The 20,644-nt window shown below is 35.2% G+C and overlaps 1 pseudogene; it reads left to right on the plus strand.

Annotated features, from left to right (window-relative positions):
• The first annotated feature begins 2,612 nt into the window (after window positions 1-2,612).
• LOC122137402 overlaps window positions 2,613-20,644 on the plus strand; it is a 29,538-nt pseudogene continuing 11,506 nt past the window's right edge.

Raw genomic sequence — 20,644 nt, forward strand, 5'->3', positions numbered from 1 at the left:
GACTCTGTCCCTCAAACGTTTCTGCATGTTTAAAATTAAACCAGATAAAGGATGTGGTTTCTGTACTTTTCATCGCACAACTTACAAAGTGGAGTTTTCTCGTGTTGTATATTTGCCTTGTTTAAAGCTGATGTCCAGGTTTTGGTAGTTTAAAAAGTCCTTCTTTTGTAAAAGGACATGTATTTGTCACATTAAATGTTATTGTGCTAATCTTTAGTGAATGCATCTGTGTGCTGGCGTGAGATCGGAGAGAAACTACGACTCGAATGCAATGAATAAATATTTGCTAGCCATCATTTCTAGTTTTCAATATTCATTAACAGGCCTTCATTTAAGATATGTAAATCAGAATTAGTATATTGATAAAAGGAATTTGTTGGGGTTTTAGAGGAGCTCTGGTACAGCATAATACATTATGAAATCAGAACAGAAAGAACTTTAACTAATAAAAACTGCAGCAGTGTGATGCATTTGTCATTAAAAAACACTCTTAAAAATAAAGTTTTTTTTCTTTGCAGAAATTAAACAAGAACCTTTCAATGATAATTTTTTTAAAACCCAACCCCTTTTTTTCTTAGTGAAAGGGGGACTTTTGGGAATAATCTAAAGAAGGTTTTCCTATATAGAAACTGAAAAAAGCTTTTTATTTTAAGGCATCAGTGTGGGGAAAAAAGCTCCTGATACTTGTTTTAAGATCTCAGATGACATAAAGAAGACAAATTGAAGTTGGAGAGTTATTATTTCTTCTCCACCTGCAAACAGCTACAAAGGGCTCAAAGTAGAAGTTTTTATTTGTGCATTTTTTTCTCCCATATGCATCCATGACTATAAAGGCACTGAGAGCGGACATGATGGAGAAAAGATATGTACAAACACAGAATTTGCTTAATTATAAACACATGATGGAATCGTGAAACATGCGTGTTTCATGGTCTGTGACGAGGACCAGAAAGCCCATCAATCCCAGTCAAGCAGAATCTAGGGCGCCAAGTGAAGGAAAAAGACTGTCGGTCAGCAGGACCAGGCTGGCGGTTTATTTAATATCTGTGAACGTCTGTTGGGGCCCAAGACAGATTTTGAAAATCCATTAATTCCTTGATGAACACCACATATAGACGGGCGTGTATGATTACACAAAAGGATTTTGTGGAGAATGAATCTGAGCATGTACAATAAGCGTTTACCTTTTTATCAAAACTGAGACATTGCAACTGTGTCCGGTGATGGAACAGAGTCATGTGTTTCTGCTCTTTACATATAGGCTTTAAAATCAGGATACAGATTTTAATTTCCCATTCATTCCCAATGGTGAAATTCATTTTTTTTGACCACAACCAAGCGACTCCATTTAAGCTTTCAAATCAAATCCACTTTTCTTTTTTTTTCGGTGTGGGTGCATACTTAGCTGGCCATAAAAGTACTGGAGTTTCATTCCATTCTGATGAAGTAGCACTTTTGTAAAAACTTTGAAACATTTATTTTCCCCGGTCTAAAATGACCCAACAACACCAGAGGGTTAAAAATGGGCTTTCCAAAATTCAGCCCAAAATAAAACATCACGATTCCTAAGACTTGGTTGCTAGGTTCCTATTATATTCATTTTTACACATTTCTGTGTGTGAGTTGGTAACTAAATTACTGTATAATTGTTTTTATCTAATATGTACTTTTTTTGTTGCACCATAGTTTTTACAACGATAATAATATAATGAATTGTAGTGAAAATTTTTAGTATCATTGAGATATATAGTTTTTATTAAAATTTTAACTATTATATTTATATTTATAATTTTAAGTTAGTTAGTTTTAGTATTTTTTCTTTTGTGTTTTGTCATTTTTGAATTTTTTTTTTTTTTTTTTTTGGCCATATAGCATTTATTTACTATTACACAGTTTTAGTCTCAGTATAATTTTTTATTTCAGTTTAAGTAGTTATTTTAGTTAAAATAAAAATTTCCTTGGCAATTATCAGAGAAAAAAACTTTTGGTTTTCCTTATTGTTTATTAATTTAATTAATTTATATTTATTAATTTGAATCAGTTTTTCGAATGAGTTTTAAAGTATTCTGGCTCAAAATATTTATTATTAATTGTTTTTTAATATTGTTTTATAAAATTTTATTTATTTATTTAATATACATGTATTTTGTTTTATTTTCACTCTGGTATTGTCGCCACGTTGTTGAGTTCCCTGTCTTGTGCTTAAATAAATAAATAAATAAGAAAGGAAAAGAGCTGGGATCGGTGTGAATGCTTGGATCTAAAGGTTAAACAGGTGTGATATGAAGGAAATCTCTCAAATGCTGAAACCAAAGCTGATCCTCCCCGGAGACCTTCATGCTCTCCTCGACACCCAACAGAATAAAAAGCACATAATGCCGTGCATTTATCTTCCAGCACAACAATGAGCTTTCTGTACATCATTTGATACAGTGAAATCTGATTTCTTGTCAGCTAAAACCAAAACCTCCATCCCCAAAGCTCACTCACTCAAACTGCCCAGATTGGCTGGGATTTCTCAGCCACTTTATACTTTTTTTTCTCTGGGCTGTATGGGAGATTTTGTCCCCCTTGCTTTTAATCTATTTGGTAATGGTTTGGGACGTCGTCATATGAACGTTCCTCTGAACCCGGCGCATTCTGGCCCCAGAACCAGCTCACGGATCCCATGGACAGAAGAGCTCTGCCTTCACTATGGCGCATTCTGGCTTGGCGACAACAAGACCTGGGCGAAGCCCCCGCCCCCGGAGGCCCTCGAGGAGAAACCGGCCGGGATGATGAATCAGGGCGGCCCTCAGTCGACCCTGTTTCTGTTCACACTTTTTGGAGAGATTCTGCGGCCCCAAAGTAAGAGAGCTTTAATGACACAAAAAGACCCTCAGAAATGTTTCCCTTTTTTGCTCTTTTCCCAGATGTGATTCTCTTCAGTGTGATGCGGCAAAGATAGGTATGAAAATTTTTTAAATTTAAAAAGCTGAAGGAAATATAACAAAATACAACCGAAAATGAATGTGAAGAATGTTTTTTTATAATGTTATATATTATTTTATTAACCTATATATTATTGGGTTTTACAAGATTTTTATTTTTTTTACTTAATGAATGTGGTATTAGTATAATTGAGGAATTATTAGTATATTTTTATTAACATCTTACTTTAATAGGATAACAACGTATTTTAAATTTTTTTTTATTTTAGATAAGATTTAAATATTTTTTTTATTGCATTTTGTCATTTATTAAATTTCATTTTAATTTTAGTTTAAGATTTATTATTTTTTTTGTTTTGTTTTTTTTGTCAATTAAATATAAAATAGAAATTTCCCTTGAAAAGTTAAAAATTATTTTAAAAGTTTTTTTATTTTACAAGTAACAAAATGTGTTATTTGTATATAGGTATTTATCATTTGTTTTCTTTTACTTTTTGGATGGTTTTTATTTTATACCCATTTAAATTTGGTTTTTTGTTGTGTGTAATTTTGTAATTTTGAAGATTTTTTTTTTGTATATTTATATATTTTTTAAATTTAAATTTTTTTATTTTAGACTTATTTTTTAGTTTTTTTTTGTATGTAGTTTTTTTTGGATGAAAAAATTTTTTTTAAATATTACTTTTTTATATTCCTAGTTTGTTCGTTTTTTTTCATTTTAGTTCATTATAAAAAACCTGTTTTAGTTGTAAATTAAAATGGTTTTGATTTTGGTGTGGGGCTTGTTTAATCTGGTTAGGCTGATGCGATCTTTGGGGGTTTTGTTCTGTCATGTTTTTTGGGGGTGGGCGGTGTTGCAGAAGCTCAAGCGGGAAAGCTTCAGCCCATGTTCAGAGGGGGGGTTAAAACGCCTCTTCACAGAAGAGCAGCTGGGCGCTCTGGAGGATCTGTTCAACAGAACCAGTATCAGACATCCACACCCATGACAGGGGCCCCCAGAGAACACACCTGCGAGGAGAGTCGGGGTGATCCACCACCCGTGTCTGTGTCCCCAATAATCATGTCATTTTCACCCAAAAACATATTTTTTGGGTATTTACTTGATTTAAAATTGTTCCAATCCTGTACACTCTTAAAAATAAAGGTTTATTATTTTAAATTGATGGTTCAGTGGAGAAACTTTTACAAGCCTGTTTCTTATTCTGGAATTTAAAAATAAATTGCATTTTTCATGCAATTCAGAAAAGTGTCAAGTGCAAAATGTGAAGTTGGGTTGTGAGATGTAAAGTCATAATTGTGACGCAAAACATCAAGTGCGAGGCGTTAGAAGTCAGAATGTGACATATAAAGTAAGAATGACAAGATATAGACCTGGTTTCTAAACGGGGCTTAGACTAAGCCAGGATTAGCCCATAGTTCAGATTTGGACATTTAAGTAATTTTTACAAGCGGCCTCAAACACTTAGTCAATGGGACTTTTTCAGGACATTTCAGTCAGGACTAGGCCTGAAACCAGGAGATAAAGTCAAGTGCGGTTAATTGGGTTTTAGAGTAAAGTTTTAAAGTCAGAATTAGACATAAAGTCGATGGGGGATGTAAAATTGGGGGTAAAGTCAAAATTTAGATGTAAGTCAAAATTGTGACAAAAATGTCAGAATTACTTTCAAATTGGAAAAAAAGTCAAACCGGTTTTCTTGCAATTTTACTTTTTTCTCAAATTGTTTTTTTTTTTTTTTTTTGTTGTTGTTTAATTTTGGCTTCCATTGGGCTGTCATTTATTTATATTTAAAGATGCTTTTTTTCATACAAACCCAAATTAATGCTGAAAGTCAGTAAATAAACTTTTTTTTGTGTAGGTGTGTTTAAGAACGGGCCAAAATGGGGGCAAAGCGGCTCCTTCACCCTCCCGAGGCCCCAGGCACTGGATGCAGTACTTCATGGCGACTGAATGAACAATAATATCAGGATCATCTGTCTGCTGCGGGGATATTAAACTCATTCCTCTGTAAAAACAGACCCCCAGAGAAGTGTTGAGTGTCAGGCTTTTCTTTATCACTGGCACCCCTTTTTGTTTTCATTTTTTACTAATATTTGTTCTTTACATAATTTTTGTCATTTTCATGTTTTTTTTAAATTTTAAAAAGGATTTTTAAATTTTATGAATTTTAAATTACACATGCTTTAAAAACACATTTTCAACATGAAACCAAAAAAAAAAAATCTGATTTTGGAAAGCCTTCAATGACTTTGTACCTAAATAACCCATAATCAATTAAATAACATTTTAGATTTGAATTCATAAAACCAAGTTATTTTTAAAAAGTCATGGATGAAATTGAACCCCAAAAATGCTCATGTAACATTATACTTTTTTTTTATGCTAATAATTTATTAAAATAATAAATAAAACATCCAAATTGTCAATAAAAGGAAAGTTCTTCAGGAGCATGACTGCTCATATTTGGAAAAGCAGCGGGCTTAAAAGATATAGCTTTTGAACGTTAATAAAAATACCCCACTATTTTTCCTGAATGACTGGGTGAATGAATGGTTGGCCAATGAGTCAATGCTGCCCATTAGGGAAAAAAGGGCGGGAAACGAGGTTGAATGAATGATTCAAACTGGCTTATAATACAAGTCACTTGTGCCACCATTGGTGTAACTGTGAGGCTTAGGGGGGCGGGGTGGGACAAACATTTGCAGTTCGAAAATGAAGACTTGTAATTGTTAAAACTAATTTTAAAATACTTGTAATCAAGTTATTTTTTTTTATTACTTGATTACATATATTCACCCAAAGCAATAAATTATTTAATTATTACCCCTAATTACATTCATATATTTTTTAGAAAAATTATGAAATGATAAGAACTCAAATATTGAATTTTCGTTTTTTTTTATTTATTTATTAAACTTAAATAAAACAGTCAAATCAGTTAGGACACAAAATACAATGAAAACACAAAACAAAAAAAAAGCAAAAAAAAATAATATGTATCCCAAAAATATACACATATAGCCAGGGGGTTTTTTTGGGCAAAAACAGTTGTAAATATATTAAATACTTATAAAGGGAGACCATCAATTCTTTTTTTATTAAAAAAATAAAAAAAAAAAATTTAACAAAATTTGTTTTTCCAAGTAAAAAAAAAAATTTTTTAACTTTTACACAGAAAGAAATTTGAAAAACAAAAAATTTAATTTAAATTGGTTTACTTTTTTTTATTTGGGGGTATTTAAACCAAATAAAAACAGTTCTAACCAAAAAAAAATGAAAATGTTTAAATTAAAAATCTAGTCTCTTTCCAAAAAAACAAACAAAAAACAAACAAAAAAAATTGAGAAAATAAATAAAAAAACAAAGATTGTATCTATCACGAAAAAATCTTTAAATTAAAAAAACTGGGTTAAAAAACAACCCAATTTGGTTTTTGCTCTGATAAAATTGAACGATATAACACAGTAACGATTTTATAGATAAAATAAAATGTAAACAAACCTGTATTTTTTACCGACGAATATCAATTGATGGCGCTAAGAACTGCTCCCCTCCAGAAGAGAGAAGCCCCTCTGATAAATAACTGAGTAATACAAAAACTACCCAAACATTGGGTTGATAATTTGACCCAGGGGCTGCGTAACACAACAACTACGCAAACACTGAAAAAATAACCCAAAAAAAGGCTCAACCCAGCATTTGGGTTAAAAAAATAACCCAAGATTTAGAGTGTAATATTTAAATTTAACAAGAAAAAGATTTAATGAGTAGTATCTATGTAAAATTTTAAAGGTTACTTCCTTAACAATATATACTAATATATCAATGACCAAATGGCCTTCCATCCTTCATTTTTTTTTTTTTTTTTTTTTTTTTATTCAAGAAATTGGATGAAAATATACAATAACCTTCAGGAGAACATTAACAAATAAAAGAAGATAGAGAAGAAGAGGAAATAAAACACAATAAGGGGGTATGTAGCTTACAATCAAGGAAAAATATAATAATAATTGAAGGAAAGCTATCTAAGCTTAATCAGAGTCAATAGAAATACATTTTTCATATAAATCCAAAAACCTGACACATTTTTTATTGTTAATCAAACAAAAGGATGTGAGCAGTGAGTCAACCTCAATCAGGAAATGTGAAAAAGTAGGAATTGAGCCCATAAATTTTTGCTTATGGATGAAAAATTTGCCGAACAAAATAAAAAAATTGAATATATACTCTTTAGATTTGTTGGCAGAGTCAGAGTAATAACAAATAATATCTTTCAAGTTAAAAGATTGTGCAAAAATAGGGGGTTTGTTCAAATGAGAATACAAGTCAAGCCAAAATTTCTGAACAAACTCACAAGAATAGAATAAATGTATTAAGGTTTCCTCTTCATTGCCACAAAATATGCAGGTACTAGGAATATCAACATATTTGGAAACAGTTGAGTTAACACAATATATTTTATGCAGTATTTTAAAGTGGACTTCTTTGGTCTTGTTAGGAAGAAAATATTTTTGAGGCAACAACCACGCTCTTCTCCAATCTATATTATTAATTAAGGCAGCCCAATGGGATCTACCTCGAGGAACAATGCGGTCTCTCTTCTGAAATATCTGGCGAATGTTTATTATTACATTTCTTGTCATAAATGCCAATGCCGCCCAGCACCAAATGGCCTTCCATAATAAACCTTTTTGCGCACGGACGCACGCGGCTGACGTCAGTGGCTCGAGCTGCGATCTGTTGCGCAGGCAGCCAGAGCGCCGCGTCAGTTTCTTTCTCTAACGAACCAGAAACCAAACCCGATCGCATCAGTGTGCGAAACCGAACCAAACTCCCCTGGATTCCTCCCCTATGTCTCCTGTCACGCGCCCTGTCCTCCCAGATACTCCAGACGCGTAAGATTGATTTGGTTTTTCTTATTATCCTTCTCTAAATACGCCCCCAGTGTACCCGATTGCTAACTCGTGAAGCCAGTGAATGAACTCGAATGCTAAAAAACACAACATCCAGGAAACAGTTGAGGTATTTTAGCATTTAGAAGCTATTACAGAAACATCATTACATTTTGTGTTGGTTCATATTCGTATCTTTGTTAGCTTGTGCTGAAGTCACGTGGGTTAATTAATTTAAATAAGTCAATGTATAATACACCTAATCAAATACTTTAATATGATTCAATATCATAAATCATTGAAGATATCAGCTATATTGTGAAGCCAGCCATCACTTCATATTGAAATTATGTTCTATAAGAAAATAACAATGAAATGCAGGATGTGAGAAATGTAAGCTTTTTAAACTCTAAATGTGCAGTTTATTGATGGAAGACAATCCATTATTTTGTCTTCCTATCTGTGCAGTGAGTGGTGAAAATGGTCCCGTCGGAGCGCAGAAATCACACACGAACCCTCTATCAACACTCGGCTCCTGTGAAGGCCAGAGGAATCCGAGACATCCGGCATCGATGAGGAGGTCAAAATCGCGTGAACATCGATCTGGAGGAGGTTGCCAGTACAGCGCACCAGGAAAGGTCACAAGACTCACCCCCCCCCAGTCCAAGCCGGCTAAAAGCTCTCTAGAAACATCATTTAACCTTTGACTTTATTGCTTTCCCTTTTAAGTATTTTAAGTGCAAGCTTTTTAAATTAACAAAGTAAAGGGTCATAACTTGAACTTGATTGAAGACCGTGGGGCCAAACGTAAACTGTTGCATTATATTAGTTTTATATCTATCGTATTCTTATTATTTTCACACAATTACACAGAAAACATCTTGCTTGTCAAAATGCACTTACATGTTTTTTACATTTCAGTGCAAAAACTAAATGAAATATGCATCAGTGGCCATGTTTTTTCCCCTATTTTTTCTAGCTTGCCTGTGTTGTAGCCACGAGTTTTAAAGATGTTGTGTGTCTCACAGAGCTGGATTTCCCTTCGTTCATTGACAAACTCTGAGAGACTCGTTCATACATCGGCTCGCTCAGTCCGCTGGGTTTACGCCTCTTAATAAAAGCAGAGGGTAGTTGAATTTAGCAAGTCAAATGCAGGACTGACGTTTATGCATCGTCATAAAATGCATGCTGCTGTACCAGCATTACGGCTAAAATACCGGCCTAAAACAAGACAAAACTGTGACTTTGAAGTTATGTTAAGATTATATTTTTAATTGCACTACTATTTTTCCATGTCTGTTTGCTCCTGTTATTGGTCTCTGACTGGATCAGAGTGTATGACGCCATCCCAAATTTGTTTATTGATTCCTCAGTGGATTTATCTTCTTTCTTAAATGTGACCCTGGGAGCACAAAACCAGTCTTAAGTGTCAAATTTTTCTTAAATGTGATGTAGGCATCATCTGAAAGCTGAATAAATAAATCCTTCCATTGATGTATGGTTTGTTAGGAGGACAATATTTGTTCTTAGATACAACTATTTGAAAATCTGAATCTGAGGGAGCAAAAAAATCTAAATATATGAGAAAATCATCTTTCAAAGTTGGTTCAAATTACGGTTCTTAGCAATGCATATACTAATCAAAAATTAAGTTTAGATGGTATTATACAGTAGGAAATTTACTAAATATCTTCATGGAACACGATTTCTACTTAATATCCTAATGATGAAATAAATGGTGAAATGCATCGATTGTGAAACACATTAAATTTATAAAGCAGCTCTACTGAAAACCGTAGTTGTTCAGCTCAGTACGGTTTCAGTAACTCAATAATATATTGTAAATTATAGATGTAATGGGAATATCAGAAGTTCTTGTGAACTGTTTCCTTGCGCAGGAAGGTGCTCCAGTCGAGTGTTCTTACGGTGAGGAAGAAGGACGGGACGTGAGGCGTCTCGCTCCATCATGACCCTTTAACCTCTCTCACAACTCCCAAACACTGTGCAGAGCCTCCTGCAGAGGTTCCCCATCACTAATAAAGAGCGCAGTGAGCTGCAGCCGGCACCGAGAAGAGCCGCCTCTTCACCTCTCCTGACGCCAGCGGTGAGGCTCCTCACCTGCCAGAATAAGAGAAATTATGACAGAAATATTACTAAATATATTGCTATTGTACAGCAGAATGTACTTCTCAAATAAAATATTAGTTAAATTAATAATAAAATAAAAATACTTATTTTTTTTTAGGAGTGTAGCAGTTTTTTGTTCTGGTTTTAGTTTGTGCAACACTGTGTTTGCCAAAAATAAAAGGAATTGTTAATTTTCATTTGATTCTATTTTAAAAGATACATTAAATTGTATACGTTTTATGACTTTGTTTGATTACAAACATTTTTGATGATGAATAAATAATAAGTTTTTGAATAATAATATCATATTTAATATTAAGTCATAAATACAGAAATTTTTTTTAGAAAAGACAGCATAGAATTTCTGAAAAATAAAACATTTGATAGGGTTCTATTTTTGTGCCAATTGCATTTTAATTAATAAATAATTATTAAAACATGCTTTTTAGTTATTGCAATTTAAATTAAACCATTAAAACGGCGAGTGCAGAAAAATTAAAACAAAACACTGAATTTATGAAAAATAAAATTCATAGGACATTGCATTTTGCAAGTTTTTGTTGAACATTTAATAAATTGTTTTAAAATGTTAATGTGTTATTAAATTAGGTTTCAGGGTTTTAATTAATTTGATATGCTAAAATGATTACTAAGATTTTATTTTAGCATTGGAACAGAATCCAGACGCATCAGCACGGGAAAAAATGAATTCAGAAATATTAAAACTGAGAGAGAGAAAAAAGTAAATAAATACATCTTAAATAAAAGAAAATGAAATTTGGGGAAATTGATTTTTTACAGCACCCTAAAATAATTAAAAAAAAAAATTTAGTGATATTTTTAAGTATGGTCTTCCATTTGAATGTGAATATAGTTTTTTGTTTATATGTTGTTCTTGCACTGGTTGGTTCCTCCAGACAGTAAAAGCAGGACCAGCGGTCGTCTGAGTCCACGGGATTTCTCAGGTTCCTCAGAAGCTGAGGGCCCGTCTGAACTGGACTGCTTTCGGAGAGCGCTGCCCTGTGTACGAGCGTCAGGAGGAGATCATCCAGACCATCAGGGAGAACCAGGGGTGCTGGTTTTGGGGAGACCGGCCTCTGGCAAAACCACACAGGTGAGGCCCGTCAGAATCAGATACTGTCACGATGAATGCGGCTAAAGTTTACAGTCTCATGAGAACAGCTCATCACAGAAGAGAGGGGCGGAGTCAGCAGAGCTCATTAGCATTTAAAGGGACATGCACCGAAACGGTTCGCTGTGAACAGAGCTGGTTTTGTCAGGGTTAAAAGAGTGTGACTTCCTCTCTCAGATCCCGCAGTTCCTGCTGGACGACTGCTGTCGGAGTGGGATTCCCTGCCGGTCTTCCTGCACTCAGCCCAGGAGGCTGGCGACCATCGCTGTGGCGGAGCGTGTGGCGGCGGAGGCGCGGCGGAAGATCGGACAGAACCGTCGGCTATCAGATCCGTCTGGAGAGCAGGTATGTTTGGCGATGTTATCTGGGAGATCGATGGTCGATTATAATAATTCAGTGATATTTTCTAAGTTTTTTAAATGTGAATTTAATCATGAAAAGTGCCTTTGAGTCATTCATTCAGTTGATTAGTTCAGACAGCTGATTCATTATGTCACTGAATCATTCATTAAACTGATTCGTTCAAAATGTGGATTCATAAAATAAAGCAAATACAGACAATATTTTGTTTAAATTGTAATGTTTACTTGTTATTGAACTTGTATTAAAATCAATACGACATTTGCAGTCACGCAGATATTGGGGGAAAATGTCACTCTTGCTGATATTGTTCAACTATATCACATGATATAAATATAAAACAAAACTCATGGGAAACAATGAATTTTAATGTCATTCAAACAGGCTGTGCACTTTCAAAGCATGTGATAAACGTCTTTATTTTAGCTCACACATTGTTAAAACAATAAATAAAATATCTGTCCCTGCAGCACAGAAGCAGTCATCAGTAGCACAGGTATATTTGTAGCAATAGACAACAATACATTGTATGGGTCACAATTATACATTTCTCTTTTATGACAAAAATCATTAGGATATTAAGTAAAGATCAGTGTTCCATGAAGAGTATTTAGTAAATCTCCTACCGTAAATATATCAAAACTTAATTTTTGATTAGTAATATGCATTGCTAAGAACTTCATTTGAACAACTTTAAGATGATTTTCTCAATATTTAGATCTTTTTTGCTCCCTCAGATTCCAGATTTTCAAATAGTTGTATCTCAGACAAATATTGTCCTCCTAACAAACCACACATCAATGGAGAGATTATTTATTCAGCTTCAGATGATGCATACATCCCAATTTCTTAAAACTGGTTTTGTGCTCCAGGGGTTGTGTATAGCACAATCCTCCGACTCTGTCAACAACAATGACACACCCATGTTTGTGTGTAACAACGCAAGTGTTTCCATCTGAATAACTGCGCTCCTGCTGATGAATTGTGTTGTATTCACTGCTCCTCAGAGTTTTCTCCTAAAACCCTGCCTGACGTTCTGCACGAGTGTGGAGTTCTGCTGCGGACGCTGATGTCCGGGAGACGAAGCCCTGTCCACCGTCACGCATGTCATCGTGGTGAGCCGCGCTCAAACTCTGGACTAACGGTTTCTCTGTGTTTTCCGGCTCGGATCTAATGTCTTGTGCTCCGGCAGGACGAGGTGCACGAGCGAGACGGCCTGACCGACTTCTTATACTCACGAAGATGAAGGAGCTGGTCCAGAAGACGCCGTCGCTGAAGCTCATACTGTCCAGCGCCGCTCTGGACGTCAATCTGTTTGTCAGATACTTCGGAGCCTGTCCTGTCATTCACAGTAAGAGAAGAAACCCTGGTATTTACGATCGAGAAACATTGGCAGCACTCTACAATAAGTCTCTGGTTGTTAACAGAATTGTTTAATGAACCTGAGCAAACAATGAACAGTTTTTATTACTATTGTAAACAAAGATTAATGAATGCTTGTAACTAGTGGGACTTTTTAACAAAGTGTTATGCTGCTATTTTGAAGATTTTGTGGAAAATGACAGGATTCTGGTTCTTCCTCAATGAAATATGTAAAAATATAATAATATGCTTTTATTTTAAATACAAGTTTCACTGGATGGAATTTAAAATATTGATTATTAAGATCAACTAAAATTTCTGTTTATGGGTTTATTCAAGCTGTGAAATGAAATCTTGTGTTACATACTACTATATTTTAATTTCAGTCTGTTTTAATTCAATTTCAATTCTAGTTTGCTTGTGTACCACTTTTCCACAGTTTTTCAGAGCAGCTTCACAGAAAAGTTCAGCGGGCATGTTATTTTTATTTTTTAAATGCTTTTTTTTAATTTGTGGTTTCATTTACATCCACATTGCTACCTTCAGACACTGAGTTTATAAAGTTTATAAAGGCTCTCTTAAGTTTAGGCACAAGCCTGATAAACATCAGATATGAATGTTTGTGTCAAAATTCGCCGGATTTGATGCTTTCAGATGTGATAACAACGTTGAATTTTCTTTGAAGTCAAAGGTTGTCCATACGAGGTCAAGCAGCTCTTTCTGGAGGACATCCTGCGGACCACCCGGATACATCAACAAAGACATGATGAAGTACAAGAAGATGCTTACCGCTAAATGATGCTTTACCTGCTAAAATACACGACTGCTCAGAAGTCTCTTCTGCTCAGCAAGGCTGCATTTATTTAATCAAAATTCAGTAAAAACAGTCAAATATTATTAGAATCTAAAACAGCTGTTTTTTCTGTGAATCTCTGTTAAACTGTCATTTATTTCTGTGATGTGCAGCTGTATTTTCAGCATCATTACTCCAGTCTTCAGTGTCACATGATCTTCAGAAATCATTCTAATATGATGATTTACTGCTCAAGAAACATTTCTGATTATTATCAATGTTGAACACAGTTGTGCTGCACGATATGTTTTGTGGAAACTGATTAGTTTTATTTTTTCTGTGTGTGTTCAGAGAGGAGAGACAGCAGACGTCTCTCACAGAGTGGTGTGACGCTCGTCTGGACGTCTTACAGCCGGAGGCTGCTCCGGAGAGAGAAGACGCACGCTTGTGTCCTGCAGGAGAACGACCTGCTAGACGACGGCGGCGACAGTGTGTCTTCAGTCAGATGGTACTCTCTTCCCAAGCCATTCTTTCCCCCTAAACGTGTGTTTGCTGGAGTACGGTCCCTGATTTCAAAGCGTTTCTGCTGTGTGTGCGCAGAGCGAGAAGGACGTGGCCACACTGGAGCCCTGGCTGCTCAGAGAAATGGACGCCTGCATCTCCAACATCTTCCTGAACCAAGACGCCGATGCCTTCGTGCAGCTCTTCAATCTGATCCTGAACGAGAACATCAGCGGTAGGCTGTCATTTAATGTATTCTTAACCCCTTAACTGTCACCGTCCCACCTGTGGGACGCTTGGTGCTCTTTTTTTGTTGTTCTTTTTCTCTATAAAATATTTTAGTAATCATCATAAATTATATATTATTTGAAAGCTTAGAAGCCCAAGATTCATCCTGTGAAAACCATTTGAAATCGGACATTGCGTTACCATGGAAATGGTACTTTAAAATCTTTATGGCGGTCTCCTCCCCCTAGTGGGGCGGAGGTCAAGTGTCATATTACAAAATGCATTACGGTCTTTTAGAATCAAACTTGTTATAATCTTGGCAACAAACATATCATGGAAAGGTCTGAGTCTCAGGATTCCATATTTGGTGGTTATTTTGAGTATTGAAGTAAAATTGACAGAGAAATCTAGGGAAAAATTAATTAAACAAAATTTTAAAGGAGTTTTGATGGCCCCAAGTGGCTGTTTGTGGTATGACGCCCGAAATAAAATCTCACAGGAACCCTCAGTCATATCAACTTCAAATTTGGAAACATAACTTATTTAGACACAAGGCTTTAATTTCATACCAATTTTAGAGTAAAACCTGTTATGTAAAATATTTATAATAAATAAAATTATATTAATATAGCGCATTTTATTTTACAGTACATTTAAAACTTCTATAATGCCAAATTTTGCTACTTTTGCCAAAATCTGCCCACTTTTGCCAAAAATCTGCTAATTTTCTTCTTTAAAAGAGACCAACCTTATGTCTATATTCCAAAAAAAAAAAAGTTCATGGGGGGGTGACAGTTAAGGGGTTAAATAAATAAAACAAGTTATGACAGCCACTCTGGCTAATAACGATGTTGTTTAATAAGTGAGATCTTTGATTTTAGACTTTGAACGCCAAAAAAGTAGTGCTTGAGTAGTCCTGGAATTTCCTTTATCAGTTTCTGTGTGAACCCTGTTAAGTGTACTGGAGTGTGCTGTGCTGCTCTCATGTGTTGTGCTCTTTCAGTGGATTACAGACACAGCGAGACGATGTGTCACGCCGCTGATGGTGTCCGCCGGACGAGGTTTTTCTCAGTCAGATGGAGCAGCTCCTCAGTAGGGGTGCGAAACGCCAACATCAAAGCCTCCAACGGCTGGTGAGCAGTCAGAAACACACAACACACACAACAGAGCAGAGAGTTTCTGATATCTACCAGTGGGCTCATTATTGTTAATTAAAGCTAAAGACATAAAAAAAACTGTGCTGAACAAAAATATACAAGCACCAAGTCATTGATCATGACACTATATTGGACAAAAGTATTGGCACCCCCTTCTAATGAGCAGGTTTGACTACTTTAGTAAATCTCCATGAGTTCAATCTTAATGTTGGAGCATATAATGATATTTTAGGGGGATTGTGTGCTTCTACTTTACAGCAACAGTTTGGACAGGACTCTTCTCTGTTCTAACCTGACAGTGTCTCTGTGTGTAAGACAAGGCTCAGAAAGAAATGATTGATTGAGTCAGTGTGGAAGAAACCCTGACTGGTCTGCTCTGTTGAGACAGAAACTCATCACCCAACACTGAGACTCGTTCACACGGGATGCATTTACTTTAGACACTTCCAAAACTGATGCAACAGAGATGAAAATACTTTACTTTAAGCTTTAAATACATGAATTATGTTTCCGTCTTCATTAGCACAGTTTGGAAGTACCTTTATCTGTTCTGAAGAAGACGGTGTCCCAATACTTTTGACCATATAGTGTATATACACTGTAGTTTCACACACACACACACACACACACACACATACACTTAAACACACACACACACAGATAAATGTTATGTAAAATAGTATTTTCTTTTTTTCTGGTTTCACTGTCATAATTCACTTTTTAGTCATTTTGTTGTTGCGTTTTTGTCAATTTATTTATTATTTTTTATTTCATATAGATAATATATAAATTGTCAATGATAGGTGATATATATAATATATTTTCTATTTATTAGTTTTAGTACTATTTTTTTAGAGTTATTTTAGTACTTGAGGTTATACTAAAATGTGTAAAAAATTATTATATATATATATGTAAGTTATATGTAAGTTATAAGCAATATAATCACTTAAACTAAATAAGCTAAAAATATCAAACAAAATATAGAGAAAAAAAAAATGTAAATATTAAAAGGAAAAAACTATGATATTAAAATTAAACCCTAAAATAAAATGAATTAATCAAAAAATTTACCATGATATTAAAATAACACTACCATACATTGTTTAGGTGCTCCTACAATAAAATATAGCATTTAATTTTTCCCTCAGATTAGGGATGGGCGATATGGGCTTAAAAAGTATCACGATAAATTTCTGATGTTTACTGCGATAACGATATCAATGACGATAAATTTAGGGAATCCTGTTTTTTTAGAGAAAATGTATTATCTTTCATAGTTTTACCCAAAATAGGGTGTTGTGAGCAGTACACACGACTATTTATTTCATACTGGAAGCCGGAGGGCGCCCTTGCGCAGAAACTCCACATATGCACAGTAGAAGTAATGCTCCAGGAAATCACTGATATGGACAGAGGTATCCAGTGATCGCTGTAGCTGAATAAAACACCAGATAGAGAAATATTGACTGAGGAAAACTGAAGACAATAAACACGCGATTGCACAAAATACATGGTCTGTGTTCTTCAAGCAATCTTGGGTATTTTCATAAGAATAAAGTATATTTATAATGCAATGGTAATGGACATAGCCTTTATCACTGTATATAATGCTATAAAATAGTATGATTTCTGCCTTATTCTGTGATACGAAACCACATCTGATCTCAAAAAGAAGTTATTTGAAACCTGTTTATGAAGTTAATATGGAGAAAAAAAGAAAAGCACGTCAATAAACAATATCTTTGTTGGACAACAGGTTTGTAAACGACTCATACACATGTAAAAACTGTATTGCACACGTGCTACTGTAGTACATTTACTCAAGGCTCAGACCGACTTTGTCGCACTGTACAGTGTTATCCAAACCTGTTCCAGATTGTAGGAGTGAGCTGCTCAATTTCACGTCCGCATTCCTTCACATCACTCCACACACAGTCGCACACAGAAATGTGTCATCAACTAGACTTTATCGTTATTATGAAGACTAATTTTTTATCACCGTGGGGAGAATTTTTACCGGTATATCGCAAACGATAAGATATCGCCCATCCTACCTCAGATCCACTTGTAAAACATATTATTTCAGTTCATTTAGTTTTTCATAACCGTTTTGTGAAATGAGTTACAGTGGGTACAGTCACTTATAAACAATGTAGTTTTGCACTACTTCATCCTTCAGTAAAAGCTTGCTTTGCACATCTCATTGAATTAAAATCATAACTCGATCAGAACCGAAGTGTGCCGCTTGAACTGTTCAGATCAGATCACTTGAGCTGCTCGTCTCTAACAAGTTCAGTCACAAGCAGCACATGTCAGTCACTGTTTGAACCTCTGCTGAGTTGATAAATGTGGTGTTTATTTCAGGACGGCTCTGGACTGGGCCAGACACTTCAATCAAACTGAGGCTGTAGATGCTGCTGGAGTCTCACATGTGAGCCCTGCGTTTTGACTTCATCTCACAGATTTCTGTCTCTACAGCCCATGCAGAGATGTGTGTGTGTGTGTGTGTGTGTGTGTACAGATGGTGTGTTGAAGCAGGTCAGCTGGACGAGGCGGTCTCTGGTTCAGACGGCAGCATCCGAGCTGAATCCCTGAGGACCAGGAGCTGCTCAAAGCGTATCATCACAGCTTCGACGATGAGAAGGTCGACCTGGATCTCATCCTGCACCTGCTCTTCACCATCTACCAGAGCTCTGACGAGGGTGAGACCCAAAATCATATTCATATCTGCTGCGGGCGACAACAGATACTTGATACTTGAGCTCGTTTCGAAGTCTTTGTTGTGAGTTCCTGCTGTTTAGGTGTGAATCGCATTAAAACTTTTTTTTAATATCCTTTTTTAACTATTAAGATTTTTTTTCCCATTTTAAGCACAGTTCTTGTTAAATTCTTATTACTGTCATACGAAATATTATTCTCATTACTGTAACACTGTAAATGTAATTTTAAAGTTTTTTGTAATGCTCATTATTTTCAATAACAGCAATATTTATTTAATAATTCTCATTGCTTTATAATTGATGATGATTTTAATAATACTGATAGTTTTGTCATTACTGTAAAAACAGTAATTTTTATTATTTTACAATAAGGAAAGACAAATCGATTGATATTTAAAAAATTTAAATCACATTCAGGACAGCAATATAAGTACTGACATTGAGATACTAAATATAGGTTTTTATTATTTAAATCTGTTTTTATTTTTATATTTTTTGCTTTTAATTTTAGTTAATGTTTTAGTAATTTTGTCTTTTTGTCATTTTTAGTTTTTTTGTCTATATAGTTATTAATTTTAGTTTTAAATTATTTTTTTTATAGCTGTTTTCGTGCATGAGGTTAAACCAAATTAAAATGAAAAAATGTTGAAATAAAAAAGTTTTAGATTTTTTTGTTTGTTTTTCAGTTTGTTTTTTTATTTTTTCAAGTATCCAAAAATGTTTTAAAAATTTACTTAAATTTTAGTTTTAACTATAATAGTCCTGGTGTAAATACCTTACACTGTGAATAATATGTAATTATTTTTTGTATTTTTTAATTTTCAGGTTTTGTTATGTTTAAAAACATTGAGGGCTGATCTGCTTAAATGTCATGAAAATAATGAATAACTAAATAAATATGCCATAAAATAGGTGTTATTCATAATCCGTAATGCTTCACCTTCACCTTTTGTTTCTCTTAAATATTAAAACAGGTATTAATCCGGTTCATATATTTTACTTCTCAGGCGCAGTGTTGATATTCCTGCCGGGCTACGATGAGATTGTGTCTCTGAGAGACCGCATCTCTTTGATGATAAAAGGTTTACAGATCACAGCAAAGGTCTGTGAGTGTTTGTAGCGTTGAATCCAACATGTGAGGCATCTTTCTGAGTTTCAGCGGGAAATCGTGCACTTATTTTATTCATAGGATTTTGATTGGATAATTTAAAGTGAGCTGTGATGTATAAAGGAAATGAACAGTACTTTCAGAGGCATTGCATTCACTGAAATATTGTTTAATTGCTTGCATTCAAACTATACATTTATTAAGAAAACAGATCTTCACTGGTTATTGATAAACTAACTGTGTATCAGCAGGTTTCAGGTGTTCATACTACACTCTAGTATGCAGACGTCAGACCAGAAGAAGGTTTTGAAGAACACGCCGAAAGGTGTTCGCAAAATAGTGCGTATCTGCTTCTCTCATTTCTGTACACTTCACACAGACTCCTTTAAATGTAATTCAGCTCAGACAATCTCATCTCATGCACCAGATCCTCTCGACCAACATCGCAGAGACCAGTATTACCGTCAACGATGTTGTTTTTGTCATCGACTCCGGCAAAGTTAAAGAGGTGCGTCTGCTGTCAAAGAAGCAGTTCAGCCAGAAATGAAAATGTGCTATGTCAGTCATCTGAGATGTGTTTGTGTCTTCATCAGGTTTGGAGAAATGTAGCATTGCATCAGTGTCTCAGCAGTGAATGGGGTGCCGTCAGAATAAAAATAAAAAAAGCAGTTCATTTGTTTAAAAATGTCTTAATGCTGGATGTGTTTCAGCTTTTGTCTTCTCCAGATGTTAACTGATGGATTACTTGTGGATTATTGTGATGTTTTTATCAGCTGTTTGGCTCTCATTCTGACGGCACCCATTCACTGCAGAGCACCCATTTCCCTTTTTCATCAGTCTGAACTGAAAGCGTTCTTGTGTTGTGCTGCAGAAAGCCTATGACGCTCTGAGTAACGTGACCATGCTGAAGATGGTGTGGATATCGAAGGCCAGCGCGCTCTGCAGAGGAAGGGCAGGTAATCCTCCGTCCATCCGTGTCTCAGACATGACGAGCGTTGTGATTGTAGGGACTGATGGAGACGCTGTGTGACGTGTTGTTTAGAGCGGGCCGCTGCAGACCGGGCATCTGTTTCCATCTCTTCAGCCGTCTGAGGTTCAACAACATGCTGGAGCATCAGGTTCCTCAGCTGCTGCGCATGCCGCTACAGGTACACGCGTGTGCAAACACACACACGCCACTGCACCACAGATCATACAAACACAGGCGGCATCATGCCAGAATAAAGGCCAGCCAGTGTCCAGAATAAGGACATATAATATAATTACTATTTATTAATGTAGACGTGAATTAAATGTACTGAAGGAGGAGTAATGGAATATAATTAGTGTTTTT

The sequence above is a fragment of the Cyprinus carpio genome, chromosome B5 (genome assembly GCF_018340385.1).
Source record: "Cyprinus carpio isolate SPL01 chromosome B5, ASM1834038v1, whole genome shotgun sequence".
Classification (NCBI taxonomy): Eukaryota; Metazoa; Chordata; class Actinopteri; order Cypriniformes; family Cyprinidae; genus Cyprinus; species Cyprinus carpio.